Source organism: Lytechinus variegatus, chromosome 9 (assembly GCF_018143015.1).
Source record: "Lytechinus variegatus isolate NC3 chromosome 9, Lvar_3.0, whole genome shotgun sequence".
Lineage (NCBI taxonomy): Eukaryota > Metazoa > Echinodermata > Echinoidea > Temnopleuroida > Toxopneustidae > Lytechinus > Lytechinus variegatus.
Window position 1 is genome coordinate 15,368,369 of NC_054748.1, and position 20,370 is coordinate 15,388,738.

Here is a 20,370-nt window from a genome sequence, read left to right on the forward strand (position 1 = left end):
AAACATGTTCAACTTTCAGGATCGCAATCGAACGACTATTAACATGAATCAGTCAGATAATTGGCAGCATTAAGCTGTCTAATTGCTCTCACATCATCAGGCAGTATTAACTATCTGACCTTTCAAGTTTGAGACATTATAGGGTTATCGATTTTAAATTTCGTCCACTTAATAATTGTATACTAAAATAGATTTTTTAGAAATTTTCGAGGCAATCTCAATATTTTCTTTAGATTTATGGTAAATCATGTATTTCGTAAAATTTTTTTGAAAAAATATCAAAATTGCACTTTTCCTACTAAATTCTCAGCTGAATTACCTTTTCATCACCCATGAATAGTATGAACTTGTAGAAAGTTTATTTTTTCATATGACACTAATTTTGTGGCAAATAAATGTTTTTGTGGGGTATAAGAGAAATCTACCTGTCTTCATATTTTTAAGATATTCTTTTCCAAAAAAAATTGAGTGGACCTAACCCCTTTTAAACTGAAATGATCCTAAACCCTTTTGAAAATTTTTGCCATTTTATTCACTTTTTAATAGGAATTTCAACTTTTCTTTGGTATCACCTTATAGAGCTAGTAAAAATCTATATATTAAGGCATACAAATCAAATTTTGATTTGCAAGTGAGCTCTTCACTTGTACTTATTCACGTTTTTTACGTACTTTCATCCATAATTGCACGAAATTACATTGTCCAGCGATGGTTAATCCGCAATTTAATATAAAAATAAACCACCTCTGGCACCCTCAACGGTATCACCATCGCCACCAGAATACAGACACACCTTAGAGGGCGCTAATCAATATTTAATATTTCTGGTGCCATGATCCTAATTGCGACAAGGAAGGCAAAAGATATTCGTCCCACCCAACCAATTGGATTTTTTTTCAATTTGATATTGCTGATTGACAAAAGTGTATGAATATGATTGAAAATTTAACTCGCATTCTAGAAATGGTTACTTCCGAACTTCCTTTGCCCAAAGTGGGAAGATATATCAATGACGTTGGAACTATGTCTTGACTGGCGGAAGAAATTAGGGATATTTTATTGTTTCAGTTGATGAATTTGATCCAAGTCATCTTCATAAATGGCGATTTATATTTTTTTTTAAATGAGCTGGCTACGAAACCCTTTTCTGGTCAGAAATTGAATGTCAGATATATATCCTATCAAATGGTAGTAATTATTCGACCCTCTAATTTCACGTTTATTTTTAAAGATTTTTTTTATAACTGCCATTTTAACACACAGTCTATAGAGAATGTTTCACGCTCGTGACACCTGTAGGGAATTCCTTATAGTCAATGGAATACCTGCCTTAACTACTCAGTAGCCAACAATCTCTCACAGTCATCAAGTGAAGCAAAAAAAAATGGATTTAATGGCTTAGCAAGGCTATATCAGATAACGTTAGTAGGTTAGGTATGTCTATGCAAGCCCAGGAATCTAAGTAGACTGGTCAATGTATAGAGTCTAGGCCTCTTCATGTTCTGATTCATCATTGGTATGTCCATCGGGCATTACCTACTTAATGTTAGAAAGACCTTTATAAATTGTTCAGGTTAAAATTTTTCTTTGGAAAGGGGTAGAGAGGAGATAGAACTTTGAGAACTTGACTGGATAGAAGAGTGGTAACTTCAAGAATGCTGATTTAGAAAAGACACAAAGTTTAACTCGAGGCGTATAGTGCTCAACTAAGGAGGGGGAGGGGATGCTCCCATTTTATCCTAGCCCCCCCCCCCCCCTCCATCCTTTTTAGAAGCCATGCCATAATTCTCTCTTTCACTCTGTCTATCTTTCTATTAAAATTTATTGAACTCTTCCTTCTCATACTATTAGGCCATAGCCCTAGGAAGATTTTGATAAAAAGGTCAGCATGCAAAATCACTAAACTTTTATGAACTCATTTCTTTTATTGTTACCTCATTCATTCACATGTTTATCTGGTAATTATGTTGGGGGTAGTTCTGGTATGCTGATATGGATACAAAATTTGCATAACTACACCTTTATATTACAAGGAGAATAGGGGCTTGTATATTGTCATTGCATTCACTGTTGGGTTATATGGAGGTATACATGAACGTGTAGATCCATATTTAAAAAAAATCTTATTGTGATTGTCAATTAACAGCTCCTCACACCTGACCGAATTTAGGCTAAAGAAGGGTGACGAATGGGAAAAAATGCACGAAATGCACGCAAACTCAACGAATTCAAATAAAATTTCCGTCATATCATGCGATCAGTAACTATTGTCAAATTTTATCAACGAACGGTAATACCTTGGTCACATATGCTCTACGGCAGCCGTACGGCGGCTGTAGATACATGAATTCGAGAGATTTCTGCGGCGGCCGCAGAAAATCTGCGGTGGCCGCAGGGTCGACGTACGGCGGATTCCTACTTTTTACAGGCCGTAGGGGTGGCCGTAGAATTTTAACTCGGAGTTATAACATTTTTTCTTTTCTACGCTCGCCGTAGAAATTAGACTAGCCGTAGGCATGGCGTAGAACGGTCTACGGCGGCCGTACGTTGAGCGTACGGTGGCCGTGCGGCTGCCCTCGTGTTTTTCTTCCCTCCTTTCCCCTTCTCCTATTGTGTTATCTGCTCGGAAGCCACCAGGCGCGTATTCAGAATTTTGCACCTCGGGGGCCCGCCCTATAATTTTGGCCCATATGCATGTGTACTTTTCGGAAAAAAATGGTGACCCCTCCTCGTCAGGCAAACAGGTGCCTTAAATGCATGTTGAATTATCTTATTTCATAATCACATGAAAAAGGACAACTGCAGATAACTTTTTTGATTATGACTTAATAAAAAGCAAACTATCCATGAATATGATATACTGTAATACGACTTAAAAAAAAAAACAAATGTGACCAGGAAGCACAGATATTGCCCTTTCACTAGCGGCTAACTTGGGTAAAATATGATGTTATTATCATTATTATTATTACTATCATGGGGAGTTAAATGCTGATTTTTGTTGTTTCCTAGGGTGTAGTTCTTACTTAAGACTAACGTGTTTATTAACATCTTAACTTTATTCATACAAACAAGTTAACATGGTTAAGGGAGATTTATTTCATAAGTCCAAATAAATAATGCGAACGCGATTTTTGATAGCTTGTGTATAGACCTGAAAATAGAATATTCTGAGAAGTTTTGTAAGCATGAGCAGGGTGGGTATCTATCTATCTGTCAGGGCGAGCTGATGATTGTCTATATTCCAAAATGACCCAAAGTTTGGAAATTCTAAGCATTATTGGTAATCATGATCAGGATGGGCACTTAAAAATTATTCGATTATATTCCGTTCCAAAACTAGACATTCTACGCAATTGAGGTAATCATTAGGTAATCATTAACAGGATGTCATCTAACTAATCATTCGATGCGAGCGCGAAGCGCGAATCACCACAAAGGTCGAATTTGCCCCCCCCCCCCTTCCTAGGTCGAACATTACTGATCGTATAATATTCAGATCAGTATCAAACATTAATTTGGCGACCCCCCTTCCTAAGCGAACATCAATTTGGCGCCCCAGCACTTTTATTACTCCTCCCCCTTTCCCCTTTTCTCCTTTTCCCTTCTTCTTGTTTCCTTCTCTCTTTCTTTTCTCCCTTTTCTCTTTCTCTTCTTTCCACCTCCTTTTTATCTCCCTTTTCTTTCCCTTTCTTTCCTCCCTCTTTTTGGCGCCCCTTTTCGCCTACCCGGGGGCCCGAAAACCGGCCACCCCCTCCCACCCGCCCAGAATACGTGCATGGGCATGGTACGACATTTTGAAAACTTTCTGAAATGAAATGTCTAATGTAAAATATCATGTTATTTCTCACTGTATAGTCCCCCTGCGGCCGCCGTGAGGGCGCCTTGCGGCCACCTTGCGTCTGCCGTAGTATTTGTCAAAAACCTACGGCCAGCGCAGGGTCGCCCTAGGGCGACCGTACGTCATGATTTCAAGGACATACGTCAGCCGCAGATTTCTTTTCTCCATAAATTAAAAAATACGCCGTGCGGCGACCGTAACATATGTGACCGCTAGAGTAAGTGGCCGTGGAAATTCTGAGGCGACCGTATATAGAATTGCTACTCGCCGTAGAAATTTTAGATTCTACGGCGGCCGTAGCAAATGTGACCATGGTATGTGGGACGGGTAAATATGACATGCGAAGGACATCGATTTTGCAAGCGAAGGGTTGATATAACCCAATAAGACGAAAGAACAGTGAGAAATGGTTAGATATATATGGCTTGGGATTAGAAACGAAGACGAGTGAATAGATCAGCCGATTCGGGCGTTCTTGTTCGTGCTGCTTCGTCAAGGGTTCTTTCGAGATCGGTCCACTTTGGCAAAAGCGTGATGAGGGACCATGCGCGACAATGACCATGATGACACACAAACGATAAACGATTACTGCAGGCTGAATAAGAGATGCGAACTCAAACGGATGACCAACGATTTTTCAATTCTTCGGGAAATTTTCAAACATGTTAAAAATTTCCGCAAGAATTTGAATAATCGCAGCTGATAGTTCAGGTGTACGAACCTGAAATACGATTTACAGTCGATTTTTGAGAAGAAGCCTTTTGCCAACTATGAATGGCAAAGGCATATTCCGGGCAGTTCGGTTGGGTGTGGGGGGGGGGGCCTCATCATCTCGCAATCTTAGATCTGGGGACCGTTTCATCAACATGTTTGTCCGACAAGTTGTCAGATCTGACATCTTTCCTTGATTCTGATTGGCTGAGAGGTACTGTTACTATAGTAACTGTCGTATGAAATGGGACTTGTCGGACAAAACGTCCGACAAGTCCCTTCATGAAACGTTCCCCCGCTCTGAAGGATCTTTTGAATTGTCCTCGTGTTCAGACCAAGTTTTATTGAGAACAATCCTTTGCCCCAATGCTGCAACTTCACTTTGAAATACCGCCCCACCATTATGTGAAGAACTCTTCTTCTACACCAAACTTAAAACCCACGTTGAAAACATACTTATTTATAAAGACTGTCAAATGAGTGAGGTTTTTAACCCAAAATTAAGGGCATTTCGTCCAAGAAAAAAAAATGATGACCAGCAAAATAATAGAACTTCGTTTCGAAGGGGGGGGGGCACACTTCTGTTTTAACGGCATTTTTTACATTACAAATTTTAATTGTGCCTCTCGAAAGGGGGGGCGACTCTGCCCCCTCCCCCCCCCCCCCTCCCCCATGGATCCGCTTTTGTTAGAAGGCAAAATTCTACTACACTGTATATCCATTTGTTATTGATTAGGTTGATAAACTGAGACGTAGACAGAAGTCCGTGGGCCTTAATGATTTCTGACGGGACTTCATGTGAGTCACCAAGGCCAAAACCTAGCCTAGACCTACATTATTTGTAACAAAACAATCCTTGATCTCTGCTGGAGGCGTAACGGTTCACAACAAACGTTATCTGGTTAGTTGATATATAACTCCTAATGCTTAGAGATCCAAATAATTTATTATCATTGATCTCAAACATTGTAAATGCAATTAGACCTCTCATGTAAACAAATATATCAATAAACTCAGAGATAAGCCTACTAGCCAAATAATTAAAGTGTAACTGAAGTATATCAACGTATCGCACTATAATGAGAGAATACTAAACCCCTCAAAGAAGTTTGGAAATCTGTGAGAAACTCACCCATCACCAATGAAAAAAGAACAGTGACTTGTGTCATTTTGCAACTTTTGAATTTTGACCTTGGTCCACATTTCAAGGCACTGCGCCTCCATGATAACCATCATAATATCATGTTTGAACAAAATGTTGGCAATTGCCGGTGACGTTCTGTAATAAATTCAATTCAATTCATGTAGGATATCATTTTAAAGAAAATTAAATGTTCTGTTCATTAAAACCAATTACACATTGATACTCACTAAAACCGAGGAGGGATTATCTCGATCAAGGGCAGATTTCCAAACTTTTTTTAAGGAGTTTATAATATCAATATATATCTGTCCATCTAGTGATTAAACGTATCAGAGCACCTCAACATTTGAAGAGCTCAATTGCAAAAGGAGTTTGATCCATTTTTCATCGAATTTGCTTTACTTTTGGCCTCAATGTATGGATTTTAGTAGCTCAACAAGTTGATAACCCAAAGAAAGTCGAAATTCTTTTTTTTTTTTAAAGTGAACAAAATGGCAAAGAAAAAAAATTACCTTTATAAAGGGTTTAGATCCATTTCACCTTGTTTGCAAAAGGGGCTAGATCCACAAAGTATTTATTGGGGAAAATTCTGTTTTAGAATGTGAATACAGGCAGATTTCTTTTATACCCAATTATATGTTTACATGGTATGGTAAAATGGAAATAAATTTTCGCAAAAGAATATTGCAATATGGGAGAATACTAAAGGATTTTCTTGAACGGCCTCAAGTCGATCTAACCCCTTTTGCAAACAAACCCTTCTTAAGAGCTCATTTGCAAAAGAGGCTAGATCCGTTTTATCATAATTATTTTTTTGGGGGAAGGGTCTCAATTTATACATTTTTAGTCGCTCTGATGATTTCAAAGAAAAGTTGAAATTTCCATTAAAACGTGAATAAAAATGGCGAGAAATAAAATCACATTTTTATTCAAAAGGGATTGGATAAATTTTAGTTTGTTCGCAAAAGGGGTTAGATCCAGAAGTATGAGACAGATGGATTTCATTTATACCCAATTTTACGTTCACAAGGTAGGGTAGTTCATGACAATTCAGTCTCGCCTAAATATATTTATCGTATCCTCATTAACGGAACATGGATCAAGATTTATTGCAAACATTTTAATGGTTGTCTATTCTTCATTTTATTTTCTCCCACTCGTGATTAATGGCATTTTCCCCACAATGGTTTCTTTTATAGGATAATGAAATACATATTCATGATAAGGAACAGCGTGATTGAATGATTCATAGCTTCACTTTAGTTATGAATGAACAAATGAAAATAGGACACTTTCAGTTTAGTATAATATCCCCCCCCCCCCCCGGTTTCAGGGGCGGTGGCATGTATTTACATACACACTTCAAATGTTGGGCAACAACATGCTGTCCACTTTGTTGGGTAGTGCATGTTGGTAAAGAGAAAATATATATTCTGTGCAATTTTTTCACCAAATTATCCGCTTTTATTACCCAATTTGGGCAGATTTTAACCAAAAATTGTGTGGACAGTGTTGCACAGGGTTGGTTAAGAGTTGGGTATTTTCCATAACTATTTTAAGAGTGTATGCGTGATATGGGTGGAAGGGGACCCAACGGAGAATGGGGAGTTCAGGCATGACCTTGTAATCCAAGCTGCATGGGGAAGCTTGAAGGAGAGGTTCGAGGTTCGACTCCTAGTCAGGTCTCTCGAATAGTGATTTGATGGTCGTCTCAATCGTAGGCCTACGGAATCATATCCGATTGATTAACGCATGTAAAAGTCAAGTATATATACTCACACACTCGAAGGCGACATCATTAATTACTTCCCAATGAAAAAAACTGAAGAAAAAAAATAAAATACTTCCACGGCCAAAACCTCTTTTTTCAATACTGCACATTTTTACCCCGGTCCCTTTTCTTTATTAGGTTCGAGGTTCGAGTACTAGTCACATCACTCGGATTTGGGTTTTCAGGTCTTCTCCCCCCCCCTTCCCTTCAAGACTCTTCTTAATAGTTATCCCTTTTCTTCTCTCTCTCTCTCTCTCCCTCTCTCTTTGTTTCCTCTCTTCATTTTAGCATGACATGAAGAATCAAACTAGCGTCCCGAGTCCCCCGCTCTCCCTGCTTTGTTTCAATGATCAACGTCACCAGAAAAAAGAAGAGGGCCAGCTACAAATTACGTCTTGGCTCGAAGACAGCGTTTATTCTATTTTCTTCGTCTTGAGGATCTCTTCAGTTCCAAAAACAAAATATGGACTTCGTCAAGCTAAATCTTACCCACGCGTAATTTGGGATTTCTCATATTGACAGGCCTACACCAAATGACATCCGTTTATCAAAAATACCAGAAACCGCAATCGGAAATTCCCGCAGACTCATTGACACCTTTTTGCTTCAAGTTGCTTTATGAAACAAGCGATCACGTTCTTTTTTGAAAAAAAAAGGGATTAGACATCATAAATAGAAATGATAGGAGTTTTGCTCTTCGATGTCCGGATGGTTAGAGAACAGTAGATGTATTAAAAATGTTCGACAAAATGACAATGAACAGCTCGGATGTGTTTGTCGTAAATTGATTAACGAGAACACCAATGTCGTAAGTTTCGGAGCTGACGAAAAATGACATGAGTTTTGTCTGTCAAGAGACCATGCAGGACGAAACTCCTATTTGGATTCACCAATTTTCGACAAAGGCTTCTTGGTTGTTCATTGTTATTAAAGGTCAAGTCCACCTCAGAAAAATGTTGATTTGAATCAATAAAGAAAAATCAGACAAGCACAGTGCTGAAAATTTTATCAAAATCGAATGTATACAATAAGAAAGTTATGACATTTCTAAGTTTCGCTTATTTTTAACAAAATGAACGAGCCACTTACATCCAAATGAGAGAGTCGATGATGTCACTCACTCACTATTTCTTTTTTTTATTGTCTGAAATATACAATATTTCAATTTTTATTAATTTGACGATTAGGACCTCCTTGCCTGAAGCACAAAATGTTAAAATAATGGAATTCCACGTGTTCAGGGAGACATGAAACTTCATTACACATGACAATGACGAGAAAATAAAAATATTTCATATTTCATATAATAAAATACAAAAGAAATAGTGAGTGAGTGATGTCATCGGTTCCTCATTTGCATACCGACCGAGATGTGCATACAACTGTTTTGTGAAATGAAGCGAAATTTTAAAATGCCATAACTTTCTTATTTTACATCCGATTTTGATGAAATTTTCAGTATTATGCCCGTTTAATTTTTCTCTTTTTATTCAAATTAAGTTTTTATGTGGGTGGACTTGTCCTTTAAGGCAATTTGACAATACACTATAGCCTACCTGTCCTTGAACCAACCTACTAATGTGAAAACATAACGTAGATTTCAAATCATTTTATTAATAATCCTAGAAGACTATGTAAAAATGTACTGTTGCTTTTTAAAACGATTTTTACTTGATATTTTTTAAGTTTAGTGGAGATAAACATTTGAATGGAATGAAATCACATTGAATCAATCCATGCAGAATATTAGTTGTCTTTAAATCGATTTACTTTTCTCGTCAAGTTTATTTCAGATTTGTTTTGGTAATGCAATGATTCGAATAAAAACAAACATCGACTCTTCATTTTTTCCCAAATCGAATTTGAATTCTTGATTTCAAGATCGAGTTACCTGTACCTTATTGATATGAACACACCGACGTTAATTTTTCGCATATGGTCATGATGGTAGCGCCTCCGTGGTTCTATGAAAATTACGATTTAGCGATTCAAGTAAGACGGATAATGATATATATATATATATATATATATATAAAAGTATATACACATTTGTATATACTTTCTCACATACGTGTACTGTATCGAAGCAATAGCTTTGATCCAGCTGAGGCATGACGGCTTGTCATTGTTCAAAACCCACCTTCACCCGACAAAGGTAATTGGTATAGTGTCGAAAATCTGTCTTTCTGACGGTCAATCGGATCTCGGTCGGCCTAGCCACAAGCCCGTCTCTGTGGTCTAGTGGTTAAGGCACCGGCGTTCAAAGCTGGGGGCCCGGGTTCGATTCCCGGCAGAGACATTTTTTCGGCATAACCAATTTTTCCAAAGGGTAGATAGCTCTGGGGAACCTTGATTTAAGCTACGTCTACCATTGTTCTCTTCATCCATTTCTTTACAATATTTAAATAAAAGAGTTGCCAAAGCTGTTGTACATGTATAGCTTCACACATTTATATATATATATATATATATCAACGTGCCTGATTCTTAAAAAGAACAGTGGATATTTGAGTCATATCTATTAATTTGGTGTAATTAGGCCTTGAATGAAACAAAATAACAAAATGAAATTAGTCATATTTGTCACTTTTATAATTACAGAGAGAATACCGACACCCCCCAAAAAGCATTATTAGTACCAAATAGCAATTATAATTCCTGCATCTTTACGAGCTAATTAATCTAAGGAAAGTTTTCAAAAATATTTAATAAGATCGCAATCCAATACGCATTTCAAATGCGAACGAATTTTCGTTTAGAATTTTGAACGCTTCATTATCTCTCAATATAATATAATAGATTGTGCAATATTTTTGTTCTTTTCATTTGCATCAGTGTGCTATTTCCACGTTTGAGAAATATGTCCTATAATCCATTTTCATAAGACACCCTGTTCCTGACATTATCATGTATTCATTAGTGCATAATCATGTACAAATGAGTAAATACATGTTCATTGGACATATCTCGACTGTTTGCTCTCAGTTTGGTTGTCAGTGACAACTTTTTTTTTCTGTGAACCTTTATTTCCCTCTTTAATATAATTTGCACATTATATCATATGACATTTAGACTCTATGAGAACATTCTGTCTTCCAACTATACTAAAGATTTGCTCGCTCGCTTCGAACACTCCAATATTGATATCAATGATCAGCACATATAATTATTCACGAGTTATGTCACAACAAACCATTTAGAATGCCTTCGAAGAAGACGAAACAAAATTGTAATAGGCCTTACAGGACAAGTCCACCCAAACAAAAAAATTGATTTTAGTAAAAAGAGAAAAATCCAACAAGCATAACACTGAAAATTTCATGAAAATGGGATGTAAAATAAGAAAGTTATGACATTTTAAAGTTTCGTTTGATTTCACAAAACAGTTATATGCACATCCTGGTTGGTATGCAAATGAGGAGACTGATGACGTCATCCACTCACTATTTATTTTGTATTTTATTATAGGAAATATTCTAATTTTCTCCTCATTGTCAAGTGAAACAGTGATCAATTCCTCCCTGAACATGTGATATCAGCATCGCTTACTACTATATGATTCAGTCGAGTCGGTCCCTATGGTCATATCTGTAAAAAATGAAATATTGTATAACCCAAACGATAAAGAACAAAAGAAATAGTGAGTGACAGACATCATCAACTGAATCATTTGCATGTCACTGATTTGTGCATATCCGACTGTTTTGTGAAAAAATAAGCGAAACTTTAAAATGCCATAACTTTCTTATTTTACATCCGATTTTGATGAAATTTTCAGTGTTATTCTAGTTTGATTTTTCTCTATTTATTCAAATCAATTTTTGCTGGGGTGGACTTGACCTTTAACTGTTATCCCCAAAAAGTATTATGTACAAGCATGCACCCCGTACGCATAGCACTTGATATTGAGTGCCTCATTTGGAATTTTCAGCTAAGTATATTGCTACCCCCCCCCCCCCCTCCCCCGTTTGGACCGGATTGACGCCATGTCTCTTATACCAAATACAAAGTCCCGACGCTACTTGGGCAATTGCATGAATCATGAATGTTATATCAAGGAGATAGGTGATATCTCCTTGGTTATATCACGCACAACTGTGTGAATCACGAATGTTATGTCATCCGTACTGACGCGCTATACTGCAAGGTCATTTAACCCTAGATGTTGATTTTAGACTATGAGGTCTATGTTGACCGTGAAGTGCATTGAACCTACTTTAAAGGACAAGTCCACCTTTTTTAGATTAATGTTAAGTATTTGGGGGCTGGCGGGAGTTAAATCTTGACTCCTCCTCCGTGTCCGCTTTTCTTTCCTCTCAATTTCTCCTTCCTTCTTCCCATAATGCAACTACCGTCCCCTTCTCTCTTCTTCCCTTCAGACCTTAAACGATATTAACAATTAACCATCATTACACAATACTACATCATGGAAATCACTATGTAAAACCATGGACCTGTCCCGGGGGGGGGGCAGTCAAATGTATTGCTGAACACACGCGTGGCAAAATCATTTCCAAACACCCCCTAAACGAGTCTTTCTCTGTGTGCAAGATAACCCCCTAAACAAGTTTTTCGCGGGCTTTATTTACACAATTTGGCCCCTTAACAAGTTGTCGCCAGAATATATGACCCCGGGAAAAAGCTTGGGAAAAAAAACATACCCTAAACACGTTTGGAAAAAAAAATACCCTAAATACGTTTGACCCTGCGATTGACAACTGACCAGTCTTTCAAACCTACCCCTTATTTTTGAAAATCGTTTTTTTTATACACTTAACGAGTGCACGCCGCGGCCAGCGCCCAAAACTGAAAAAACACCCTTTAAACGCGTTTTTTGGTCACGCATGTGTACAACAAGTTAGGTTACCTGGTAAAACAGAGAGAAAATAATAATACATTTCCCCTCTCTACTACCTTCTTCCTTTGCCCTACCCTTTCTAAGTGGTATCATTGTCGGGAGCGTGCCGGGAGCGCGGAGCGGTCCCAGGGAGGCTGTCTGATTTATTTTTTCAGTAATCCAAAAAGGGGAAAGAAAAAAAATTGGAGGGGGGGGGGAAGAAGAAATTATAGAAGAAATTAAAGATAAGGCTCAGTTGGGGTAGACCTACTATTTAATGATAATGTGCCTATTTTCTTATTAACGAAAAAAATACGTCAGCTTTACCGTTAGGTCATTAAGCCATTTTCGTTGTTGTTGTAATACTATTTTCATTTCATTTTATATTGCGTGCATCGATCTTAGCAATACCTTTCGTTTTCAGTAACGTTTTCGTTGTTCGTGAATTTATTCTCATGTTACATCGCACGAGTCTGAACCACAATGCGTGCGCACAAAGCGTGACGTATGCCGCCCCTTTCAACCTGTTTCACTTTTAACGAATCACTACTGGCATGACTGGTGGATATAGTCGTGCACGCGGTGCGTCAAGGGGAATTTCTACTGCTCGGCATATATTCCAAATATAACCAACATCGTAAAATTATGCCAGTTATAAATTGACTTTGGCTGGCACAATCAAACAAGTTTAAGGAACTTTGTACTCGGTTTACTGCAGGTTCCTACTATATAGGGATTCAAACATTTCTGTTCAGAGACTGACCATTTGTAAACTTTTTTTTCGCGTGAACGTCAGACTACCGAAAACGACAAAGGGGTAAGTGTTATTCAATAATCCATTTATATTTCATTACATTTATGTTTAAATGAATTCCATCATTTAACGTAATGCACCCTCATCGCGCAGAATCATTTAAGCAACCTAAGTATGTCGGGTTCAACACGAATCTACATTCTGTTTAAACAAACTAGTTTGCAAAATGACTTGAGATTTTTGTTTACCATGAGTTGCATGGATCATCTTTCAACCAAATTTTGGGTTGGTTAAAACAAGTCTGAGAGAGTATGCATTCATAATTATAGATACTAATTACATAATGATGTCTTCTCGTTTTTATAGGAATTACATCCGACTTCGAGATACTCAAAGCCATGAAATATCTCTGCACACTTTTCATTATCAATACAATTCAATTTAGGTTTGTTGCAAAAAAAACATGATTGGCGGTCACAGACTGAATTACATGTTTACACAATGCCAAAGTATAAAAATAATCAAAATTATCAAGATAAGCAATGATTAGCAGTCACAGACTGAATTGTACATGTTTACACAATGCCAAAGTATACAAATAATCAAAATAATTAAGATTAGCAATGATTACACAAATTAAAATTACATTATGTGCAGTTAAAAATGGAGTTAAAATGGATAAAAAGAAAATTATAATAATACAAAATTGTACATTCATTACACAAATTGCCAACTTATTTACCATGGTACAGTGGTACTTACTTAATAATCTTGTCAGACTTGAAAGAGTACTGTTCTGAAATCTTTTTTTTTTACCTGGAATCTCCTTATATTTATTATATTTATTCATATGACGTAAATTGAAAGCGTTTGTTTTCAGTGGAGTTAACCAGTTTTTGTACAATAAAGCGAAATCTGGGGTAAGTCTTACTCTTCGACTTTCAAGTGATGTCAAATTTAAGGTACTTAGAGCCGTGTCATGTGATGTAAAAATTTAAACAACGTTGTTTAAATTCTTACACAACGCTTTTCACAATTCAATTTCAATTTAATTTGTCAATTTGAGCTATGCAGCAATTTTTTATAACTTATTGAAGATTGAACATTCAAGATTTTAAACACCCGTTTATATTTTTAAACAACTGCTCTAAAGCTCATATACACACTGAAACACTGAGTAATATTTTACCTAATGACTGGGTAAAGAGGGAACATGCATGGTTGCTGGGTATTTTTTTTTTTACCCCACATTGGGCTATTTCAACGCAACATTGCACAAAATTTGCAAAATATTTTCATCCAACCACAATTCATGTTCCTATTTTACCCATTCTTGGGTAAACCTTTTTTAGAGTGTGAAGAAGAGCAATGTATACAAATTTAAAAAGCGTTTTTACTGTATTTTGATCGACACAGTAAAAAAAATTACACAACGGCGGTGTTTATTATATGAACCTTACTGCAATTGTTTAAACAGTTTAAAAAAACTGTTTAAATCTTAAGCAACAAAGTTTAATTTTCAATAAATTAAAAAAGATTGTTTAAATGGTTAAACAAATACTGGAAGGTTCATATAGTAAACAGCGTTGTATAAAATCTTAAACAGCGTTTTTACTGTGTAAACAGTTTTGATCTGAGTCGCAATTTACTTTCAGAGGCTAGAAACTGACGAAAATCCAGGGACTGTCTCAAAAAGCTATTCATAAGTTAAGAGTGTTTTTCAAAACGACTGGTGATCCTTTCTTGTGGTAAATGATATTCATTGGTGATTATTTAGCGTGCATGAACGCCGTTCACCAGTCTTTCTCAAAGTCACTCTTAACTTACGAACAGGTTTATGAAACACCCAGCATGGGCCCGTTTCATAAAGCTTTTCATAAGTTACGAATGACTTTACGCACGACTGGTGATCATTTCTCGTGATAAATGATATTTCTCTATGTAACTGATTTAGCGCCTATAAGAACAGGTTCCAGTCGTGCGTAAAGTTGTGCGTAACTTGGCGAACAGCTTTATGAAACACCACCCGGGTCCGTACTTTTCTCCAATAATTATTGGCCACTTTACACCTTACTACTGTTCAGCTACTACACTCTCTGCTTTTTGTTTTTAACCAACCCAATTATGAACCTATCAACTGTTGGTCAAACGAAAAATCAAAACTTTTTTCATGCAATTTTCTTTTTTAACCAATAGTTGGGAGGTTACCCCGCTTTACATGCTTACTATAGTCAGATTTTTGTTCACCTAACCAAGAGTCTGAGAGTTGGTTCAAATGTGAACCTGGTCAGAAAAAAAATATCCAAATTCGGTTTGCCTGCAATTTTGTTTTTACCAAAGTCTGGTGGCTTAAGCCAACTTATAGTTTCGGTAGAAAAGAACAATCTCATCGATTAGGGGTGATGAAATGAATTATGTTTTAAGCTTCTACCAACCTTAACAATACTAACTCAAAATGTTGGGCAACATACTGTCCACTGTGTTGGGTAATGTATGCTGGTAAAAAAATATTCTGGTCAATTATTATCAAATCGAGCAAATTTATTAACAAATTGTTTTTATCATCCAAATTTGGCAGATTTTAACCAGTAATTGTGTGGACAGTATGTTGTAAAAGGTTGGTTAAAAGCTGGACATTTTTTGGCCAACTATTTCAAGATTGTATATTTGACAAGCTTTCATCCAATCCTGTGGACTTTCTCAAGACACGTGATCAGTTACACATGATGCAGCCTGGGGTCTATTACTCTGTGTCTCATTTAATCACTGGACAGAAAAGGGTGACAATTATTGATTGATTGATTGATAACGAATTTATTCATTCCAAAATTTTAGCAAAGTTACAAAGTAAAGCAAAATATAATATAACATATTGAAATGAAATAGGAACCTTCTGGAAAGCAAAGCTTGTGATCGAAGGTTTCCTTCAGTAAATAAGTCATATTAATGCAAAAAACAATATATATCTATATATAAATCAATATATCAATATATATATATATAATATACAAATCATATCGTTCTTGTTGAAGTTCAAAATATATATAATTTACAAGTCATCATATCTTTCTTGTAAAAATTATATGTAAATCCTTGTTAAATATGTATATTTTTTTACATATTCTTTCAAGTAGAAGATAAACATTGCTGGATTATATTACAAGATATGAAGAAAAGTGAAAAGTGATACCCAGGGCCTCTATCAAGTAATCAATTTTTGTCCATAGTGACGCTTTCACGTTTCTCTCACAGAAGTTACTTTCAAAGTTGATTATTAGGGCATCATCCCGTCCGATACTGAGCATGTATTAAGGGCGTGTTCTACTACAGCTCAAAGAGATTGGTTGTTTAATCTGAGGGCTCTTTTTAATATCCCTTTAAGTCGTTTATTCAGAGTTGTGCCTCATTCTCCGACATTACAATTGACAGAACCTGCGCTTATAATGTTGTAAACAATTACCGGCCTTCTTCTTCCGAAACCTCGTTTTTTTATTGAATGACCCGCTTTTAACCAGCTTTTAAAAGCAATAGTATTTTTTTCTTATAGGTTGGTTAAAATATCTGAGAGTGTATGTGTTAGAATCATGATAACAAAATGTAGGCATCTGTAGTAGTGTGAGCACTGAAAACCATGGTGTTTTAAGTTCTGAATCGTTTCATGAATACTCAATCTTCTTGTTTTCCTTTGAAGACTAAAGAATAATTTACTTTTCATTTATAAAGACGTCATAGCACTTTGGGGATTTACCAAAACCCAGAATGATTATATTTGAAGGCTTGTTTGTTCTTGAACATGATCTTGATTGTCATAATTTCTTAACATATTTCTAAACATCAGATTAGATTTTTTTAATTTTCTGTCATTTAAAAATATGAAGGACATCATTTTGTTGTCGAGTCAAATTGTAGTCCAGGGCTCCGTAAAAGATAAGGATTAGCGATCATTCGTTAAATGAAATGACCAATTATAATCAAGTTTACATACTGATAAAGGAACCAATCAGAAGTGTTCTTTCATAATTGCTATTCATATTCATTATGTTCCGGGGCCCCAGGAGTAAGGTGTGTGTTGTTTTCTTGAAGGTGAAGTCATGGGCCTGGTTGCATTTAAAAGTTTGTAATAAAACGCTTCTTTTCTTTCTGTCAGTCAAAAATGCTATGAAGGACCAGCTGCTGCTTTATTCATTATCTTAGTAACTTTCATACGCGAATCTATCTGCATCGCAACGGGACCAGTTACCAACCACCAAAAAACCGTCAATAAGTCGCCAGGGAAGCTTCTCTGTTAATAGCAAAAATAGTAAATAGGTTCTCTGAAGGGGCATTTCTTCACTGTAAAAACTTCGATTTGTAAAGTTGAATAGAAAACAAGATACAAGAGTTTCTTTGACACAGGTTTTTGTGGACTGTTTGGAAGTTTCACTGAACTTGCCCTGTGTGCACATCCCATGCTTGAGGGGAAACAAACTTCAAATATTTGTTTTCTCCTTATTTTCTGAAGCTCTCGCTTCGTTTTCTCTGCATTCAATCAAGTACATGTACAGTAATTCAAACTCCAGAATTAAAATTTGTTCACAATGGTTTTTATACCTCGTGGTGATTAGGAATTATAAAAAGATAGGAATCGAATGAGAAGGAATACGAATGCTCAAGTAAACCTCCAATTGATTTTCTACGAAAATGACACTTAGTACATATAAACTTACATTTGTAATATGTTCTAATCTAAATCTGAATAACTATTTTCCATGAAACATTGAATGTCAAACGAAGCACGTAAACACATACAAGCAAACACAATTCATGGACAACAACCTCAGCGTCATTGTATACGTTATATAACTAATCTGTTACCTTCAGAGTTTAAAAGGCCTTCCTTTATCTCTTTTCCACCTTCTTATTTTCTTTATTTCTTCGGAGAAAGGTGGACTTTTGATCAAAAGCTATTAACATCAGTTGCGAATCCAAGTGTCAAATGGAATTATGCGCGTCCCTTTTTTCAGAAGTTCTGTCCCGTTGAGAGAGGCCATCTCACTATAATTACCATGATTGAATTATCCTTCGAAACTCTTTTAATACCAATCCAAGGATAGCACTGAGGCATAAAGACCTCACTGCTTTTGACATGTTTGATAATACACCTACGTAAGGTCTAAGAGTATTTAGTATATTGAGTGCTTTGGTGCAAAGATGGGAGATTTATTTGGTAATCCACACATAAGTATGAATCAGGGGTCTTGCTTGGAGACTAGGCATGGCATGGCATGGTGGTTCAGTGGTCAAGTACCCACCTTGTGAAGGTGAGGGTCATGGGTTCGCTCTATGGCCGATTCATACCCAGGACTTGAAAATGGGACCCCTGGAACCTCCTGCCTTCTTGTATATCTCTCGACTTGTATGGTGGATGGAAATAATAATGATATGCAAGATTTATGTTTCTAAGCGCTGCATAATATTACCCTGGCTTTAGCACGGCTACTCTGGTCGGGCGAAACCGAGCATTCCAGGGTTTTCTTCCTACCGGGTACCCATTTACTACACCTGGATCGAGAGTGGCAAATCAAGATAAACGCCTTGCCAAATGACGCGAGTGCTGCGGTGGGATTTGAACCCCGGACCCTGTGGTTCAAAGTCCGAAGACTTATATACTGAGCCACAACACCTTATTGTGATGAGCTCGCTTGAGAATCAGTTAAAAATTGAAGTGGCTACCTCCCCTGGTAAAGAAGAGCTATCATATCGATGAGGGGGGGGGGGGAGATTAATACGAATGATAAAGCTTCCAGCGCTTGACGACGTTTACATACCAATCTTCATAAACTTACCCGAAGGGGACGAGGTTGGGCAGAGTATCTTCCCCCTTGGTCTACTTTTGATGACTTGTTCAATGCTTGTCAGAAAATTACTTTTTTTCGGAAGTGCTGGTGATTTTCGTCCTCATTTTAAAAAAAAAAATTGGGGGAAGTTACAAGAAACTGTTTTCTACAGTTACGCCACTGCCCGCGAGCACAATAAGAACAACTTAAGTCCTTTCATGGAATTAGTAATCACGGTATTAAGCTTTTGGCCAATCCTGAAAAGGACAGCTTATTGGTGTTTTAAATTTGTAAACAACGATGTTTACTATATGCAATACGGTAGTTGTTTAAACAATTATAGTAAGTGCTTAAGTAAAAAAAATCAATGTTAGATATTATGATTCTCATTCAAATTAAACATGGTTCTTTAAAATGTTAAGCATTCAAATTAAACATGGTTGTTTAAAATGTTAATCAACTACTGTTAGGTTCATAATAGTAATCAGCGTTGTTACTGTGCACTCTCGCAGAAATTATAAACCAACCTTTTGGTTAAAGCATTAAACAACTGCTGATTTAAACTTATTTAAGGCAAAATGAATTTTGATATATTTTCAAGCCAACACTGTGGTTAGTTTATGTGAAACAAACATTTTGAGTCGGGTTGAAAGTATTGCTCCGATGGAAAATCCGTAATTTAAGCAAAGCCTAAAGCCTAACCTTCAAACGTGAATAGACCTAATACCTGCCATGATACGAGATCGAGCCGAGAAGCATCTTCCGTGACACAAGTAAAAGTCTTCAAACGGGTTTTTTTTTAAGCAGGCCTTTGGATTTTTTAAAGATAAATTTATTTTTCATAATTCTTTTTCCGACACAATTGACATAATTATGTTGTAAATTGTCAGCATTTGGTTAAATCACAAATCTAAGTCGAGAATAAATATGCACATGGGTATATAGAAGCAAAAACCTCATTAACCCACAAACTGAATGGAACGTGTATATTATGTCACAACAGAGAGTTTGTTATTTATGTAACATTTGTCGGTGAAAATCACTGACAAAGCTTTTTTATGGAACGCTGCCAATGATTTTGTTCCCATTTATCAGTAAGAAAAATAAACATTTCTTGTTTATTTAACAATAGAATTGGAATGCCAGCTTAAAAATAACGGAAGTTGAATACGTTGAACAGGATGATATCGTTTTCAAAATACTGGCACAGAACTTTCGAGGAACTTCACCTCTTTGGAAATAGACCTACTTGCTGTGTGCATACAATACATAATGTCAAAATGCGATTAAATAGTAATACCTTGGCCGCATATACGGCGGCCGTACGGCGAGTCGAAAACAGCCGTTTTATTAATTTTGATTCAAAGCGCCATATGTAGTTGGACAAAAAAAAATGTTAAAACGGCTGTTTTCGACTCGCCGTACGGCCGCCGTACACTGTTAGAAAAAATAAAAGAAGTTCCTGCAGCAGAGTCTCGAGAACACCTGTAATCTTA

The 20,370-nt window shown here is 36.6% G+C and overlaps 1 protein-coding gene across 1 annotated transcript in view; it reads left to right on the forward strand.

Annotated features, from left to right (window-relative positions):
• The first annotated feature begins 12,782 nt into the window (after positions 1 to 12,782).
• LOC121421049 (solute carrier organic anion transporter family member 2A1-like) overlaps positions 12,783 to 20,370 on the forward strand; it is a 40,914-nt gene continuing 33,326 nt past the window's right edge. The window contains exon 1 of the mRNA XM_041615648.1: positions 12,783 to 13,121. The gene's annotated coding sequence lies outside the window, so the exon portion shown is untranslated. The remainder of the gene's footprint in view (positions 13,122 to 20,370) is intronic.